Source organism: Hylobates moloch, unplaced genomic scaffold (genome assembly GCF_009828535.3).
Source record: "Hylobates moloch isolate HMO894 unplaced genomic scaffold, HMol_V3 SCAFFOLD_5, whole genome shotgun sequence".
NCBI lineage: Eukaryota > Metazoa > Chordata > Mammalia > Primates > Hylobatidae > Hylobates > Hylobates moloch.
The window spans coordinates 93,006,028-93,011,976 of NW_026652280.1; positions in this window are offsets into that span (position 1 = coordinate 93,006,028).

Here is a 5,949-nt window from a genome sequence, read left to right on the forward strand (position 1 = left end):
GTCAAATGCCTGCTTTTGATGCCACTTCACAGCCAGCAACTGGAGACCAACTTCTTTATCTCCAAGTCTCAATTTCTTCATCTGTAAAATGAGGATAGCAATTGCTCCTTTGCAGTTTATTCTGAAAACAGAGTATCACCCCAACTGAGTACCCCTAAGGGCCAGGCACCGTGCTGAGTCTGCCCTTTAGTTATAACCTCTCTAAATTTTCACAGCCCTACCATGTAAGAGATACTATTATCCCCATGTTAAAGGTGAGGAAAAGGGCACAGAGAAGTTTGGTTATTTGTCCAAGGCTGAACAGCCAGTAAGTAAAAGTGTATATGCTTTAACGTCATCAGTGTTCCCAACATGAGATGACCCCCATGCTCCCGGAGATATTTGGCAACATCTGTTGAAATTTTTGGTTGTCACAACTGGGGGATGCGGTTGGCATCTAGTGGGTAGAGGCAGGGGATGTTGCTAAGTGTCCAATAATGCACAGGATGGTCTCCACAACAAAGTACTATCTGGCCCCAAATGTCGATAGTGCCGAGGCTGAGGAGACTGCTCTATGCTATGCTCCCGAGTCAGAAAGTTACATGAGTACTTAGCACTTAGTGCTCCGTGAAAGGTAGATATTGTTGTGGTTGTTGTTGTTATTACTTTTTGTCTCTATGGCTGGGGGTTCCCGTGGCTTCCAGGGAAGCTGAGTTCCCTTGGCACCGCACCCACACTGTGATCAAGAACTCCGTCTCTAGGTCAAACATGGTGGCTCACACCTGTAATCCCAACACTTTGGGAGGCCAAGGTGGGAGGATCGCTTGAACCCTGGAATTCAAGACCAGCCAGAGCAACATGGTGGAATCCTGTCTCTACAAAAAAACACAAAAATTAGCCAGGCATGGTGACATGCACCTGTGGTCCCAGCTACTTGGGAAGCTGAGGTAGGAAGATTAGATTACTTGAGCCTGGGGGATTGAGGCTGCAGTGAGCTGAAATCGCGCCACTGCACTCCAGCCTGGGTGACAGAACGAGACCCTGTCTCAAAAAAAAAAAAAAAAAAAAAGAACTGGTCTCTGGAGTCCATTAGAGCATCATACATCACATTCAGCAATGATTTATTGAGCATCTGCTACTACATGACAATCCTGTTCCAGGCAGCACAGACACACGAAGGTGCCCCTGCCCCTATGTGGCAGCCTGGTGGAGAGACAACTTTAGACAAGGAAACACACAAGCTCAGAGATAATAAGATGTTATAGTGCATGCCATGAAGTGAAAGACCTGGGCGCCATGAGAGAGAAGAAGAGGGAAGACCCTGATGGGGTCAGGAGGCCAGGAGGGCTTCTCTGAGGATGTGACATTTAAGCTGAGCCCTGAGGCCAGAGGAAGGAAGAGCACTGTAGGCAGAGAGAACAGCTGTGCCAAGGCCCTGAGGGGGGAACAGAAAGCCAGGCAGTGCAAGGGCAGACCAGTGGGGGAGGAAGAGGGGAGTAGAGTGTTATGACCTGGGAAATGTGAACAGGTAGAGGCCACATTAAGAAGTTTGGTCTTTGACCAATAAAAGCCCTGGAAGGATTTTAATCAGAGAAGGCCTGCCCTTCAGAAAGTGACTCTCGAAGTCCAGGCACAGCCCTGTGTGGAAGATAGTGTTTGAGGCTGAAAGCCAGAGTGTGTCATCATCTGGAAACAACCCTGCAAAGGTGAGGTTTGTCACAGTTACACAACCTTAACTAATGCACCTTCCTCCCCGCAAACTCTAAGCTGGTTGTGAAACATGACGATGAAGCATTTTGCATATGTTACAAAATTATTGTTAATGCTCATTCATTTTTGGACAAAGACCAGCATCAGTCACTGGAAACACCTGTTTGGATCACGAGGCTTGTCTTCTGCCAGGAGTGGGGACTTTCCTGCAGGCTTCTTGTTTCTTCTTGCTGCTTTTGGGTGACTCAGCCTATGACACTTTTGTTCCTCCTGAAATCTCCATATCTTGCCTTTCTCAAATTCCAAGGTAGCCTTTGCGCAACATATCAGTCTCCACTGACTCCTGAACCATCAGGGCCCATAGTGGATGGCTGTATGGGGAACATGTGTCTGAACTCCTGATCCTCATTTCGGCCCATTCATGTGACATGCATGGAGCTCTTCAGCAGGGACTTACTGACCAGGACAAGAGCTTGAGACTTTGAGGGGGTCCGATTGTCACTGCACAATCAAGGACAGTATTCCCAAGAGTGGATGTTGCTCAAGATAGTCCAAGGAATTCTATGAAGAAAAGGACTCCGCAGACAATAAATTTTGGACACCCCGTTTCAACACAGTTAAGCGGCTTTTTATAATTACAGGACTTCTCAGAACATTTAATATGCTAATGTGCATTCTAAATCTCCAAGAAAGAATGATGCATATTTATCTTTTCTTCCAGGTGCATCTTGGAGACTGGTGTTTGCAAGTATATGGAGCAGGAAACTTCATCCCAAAGATGGAGACCCCGGGGCTGTCAGCAGGCGTTAGGCAAGTGCCTCAAAATTCCCAATTCCCAGCAAGAGAAGGCAACTGAAGGATGAGACAGGGTTTCTGTCTTCCCTGGGTCCTCCAGTACTACATGGAGGGGTTGGAGTGAACCTTCTGGAGGTGGGGTCAATGACTACTGGAGGTAGAGGAAAGCTTCCTTTGACTCAGTTGCACACAAAGACAGAAAACGTGTTTGCATGGGCATTGTTTAACCTGCTTAAAAGAATGAAAAGCTTTTAGCACTTTTTTCTTTTTCTGTAATTACGAAAGAAGTACATGTTTTTGCAAAAAAAAAAAAAAAAATCAAACAATACACAAGTATATAGAGTAAAAAGTGGAAGTCCTCCTTTCATCTCATGCCCTGCATCCCTCCCTGCACCCTGCAGTGTTCCACATTAAGGTTTTGGTATGCCTGGTTTGGTGGGTGAGAAGGTTAATCTGGAGTCAGCACTCTGAGATTGAATCTCAGCTTTGCCACATGCTAGCTCTGTTTCCCTGGGCACAAGCCTCAGTTTGCTCATCTCTAAAATAAAGTAGCCATAGGAAGGGCTTGGGGGGTATGGGGTGAGATGAAACACAGAAAGCCCTAATGCAGCACCTGCACCAAGTTGGATTCAGTTAAATTTGGCTGTTAGAATTTTCCTTCCAGAATCCAGGCATTTTTTAAAAGGTCCAATTTTATTCAATGGATGTGCTAATTCGAGAATGGGGTCCATCTCTTAATCTGTTCATGTGACTCTTTTTTAAGTCCTCAAGGGCAGTTTCTATGCAGAAACCACTATTTAGAGGTTTACTTTATTTTTTCAAGTTAATACTCAAATTGTCAAAGCTGGAAATTAAAAAAAAAGCAGATTACTTGACTTTCTTTATTCTACACATTAGCTTGTTTTTAATGCTAGGAACTAAGAACTTTTCTAGGACTTTGAGGGAATGATTACTATCTTAGAAAATGCCATGCCTCCATAAATATATGTGCCTACTCTGTACCTGCAAAAATTAAAAATAAAAACTTTGTTAAAAGAAAAAAAAAGAAAATGCCATGCTTTTAAGTTCAGCTTACAAAAGTTCTCATTCTTTTTATAAATCCAGCTAGGATTTCCAGATAAAATACAAGTTGCCCAATTAAATACGAACTACCCCAAATTCAAATCTACCTACTGTTCTATATATATATATATTTTTTTTTTTTTTTTTTTTGAGGCGGAGTCTCTCTCTGTCGCCCAGGCTGGAGTGCAGTGGCGCGATCTCGGCTCACTGCAAGCTCTGCCTCCTGGGTTCACGCCATTCTCCTGCCTCAGCCTCTCCGAGTAGCTGGGACTACAGGCACCCGCCACCACGCCCGGCTAATTTTTTGTTTTTTTAGTAGAGACGGGGTTTCACTGTGGTCTCGATCTCCTGACCTCGTGATCCACCCGCCTCGGCCTCCCAAAGTGCTGGGATTACAAGCGTGAGCCACCGCGCCCGGCCTGTTCTATATTTTTATTTGTTAAATCTGCCAATCCTAAACCCAACAAACCTAAATAATTACTTATAAGGGGTTTGTGGCTGATTTATAAACATTTTATACTTTATTTAATATGCCCTATTTTCTTTTAAAAGTTCTTCAGTTGTCTGAACTAACAAAAAAGCTATTTTTAAAAAATACTAAATCATTTGAATTCTAATAAACAAAACATTGACGATAACCTAAAGTGTTTACAAATGTTCCAGAACTGTATTCAGACAAAGGCTTCAACGTAAAGTCATGAATCTGAATCAAACCCTACCACGTGCACATTTTATAAGAGAGTTACAAGATTTTCTATATAGTTGGCCAAGCAGCTCTCGTTAAGTCCATGAAATACTGCATATTCCATCTTAAAACACACAAAAAGATTATGCCATGGCTCTCAGTCTCTTAAACATTTCTACACTTTAATTCTAAATCTTTTTTCTGGTTGGAAGATGCCCATTCACCAAGAAAGACAATTAACCATTCCCTAGAACTCCTTTTTTTGTTTGTTTGTTTGTTTTGTTTGTTTGTTTTTCAATGAGATGGAATCTCACTCTGTCACCCAGGCTGGAGTGCAGTGGTGCAATCTTGGCTCACTGCAACCTCTGCCTCCCAAGTTCAAGCCATTCTCCTGCCTCAGCCTCCCAAGTAGCTGGGATTATAGGCGCCCGCCACCATGCCCGGCTAATTTTTGTATTTTTAGTAGAGACGGGGTTTCACCATGTTGGCCAGGCTGGCCTTGAACTCCTGACCTCAAATGAACCACCCACCTCAGCCTCCCAAAGTGCTGGGGCTACAGGAGTGAGCCACTGCACCCGGCCCAGAGCCACCTTTTACCAGAGATTCAACCAGGCCTGAGGCCTTAGGTTGCAGACAACAGGGAGATTCACTGCAGCACAAACTCAGGAAACCATTTCCTTCCATGTACTATTTGGGGTTATCTTATAGAATTCCTGGCATGCTTGGCCAGGATGCTGCCTGGATGTATGTTGGGGATAGATGTATAATTTTCCCTGTGGCTGTGGCCACAGACCCATCACCATAAGAGGGGTTGGTCCACAGACCCCGATGCTGGCTTGGAGTTATTCTTATTCCCTACTCTTTTCACAGAGTTGTCTTTGCCAAAGTCCATTAATATACCTTGATTGGATTTTGCTTTTTTTTTTTTTTTGCTTTACAGATCTTCATAGTTTCCTGCCCAAATCTCTAAAAGTCATTTTGCCTGAGTTGATATCCTACAGTTCTTACAAGACCTTTCTCTCCCAGGGTCACACAACTCTCGCCAATATTAAAGTAATATCAGCTTGAATCATGGGTCTCTCCATGGGTTTCACGGGCTATTTGCTCTCAGAGTCCAGGGACATTTTCCTCATCCGTTCCGTCAGATCCCCAATTGCTTTCTCTGGCAACACACTGCTAGTATTTGTACAGTAAAACTGCCTTAAAAAATTAAGTAATTCAAACTACTCTTGACCTTACTTTACACCACCAGGGCAATTACAGTCACAGTCTGGGTGTGTCTGAGGACAGCAGGCCGCCAAATCCCAGTGATTTAGAGAAAACTGAGCAGAATTTCCCATGCCTCCTGCCTCATTGTCCCCCAGCAGAAGGTTCCGTCACCCCAGGTGCCCTCTAGGGTGGACCACTTCCGAGTTCATCCACTGTCAGGAAAAGGCACATGGCATGCAACCGCAGGACCGATGACTAGATGTCAGAGCTGGCTCCCGGTTGGGATATGAGTGACTTTGTGGAGGATGGTGCCTAAATGAGGCAATGCCAATTTCCGCACCAGGGTGACGAACATAGGGGCTTCTAAAAGGCTAGCCCAATGTATCTGTATTTCCTTGGGGATTAAAACCCATGATCTTCAGTTCCTCAGAGAACTGAAAGTTGCAACAAGAAATCCAGTAATTCCTGTTATCTGCAGGCTTTATAAGTCAGTGGAGCCTGTGGAGGTG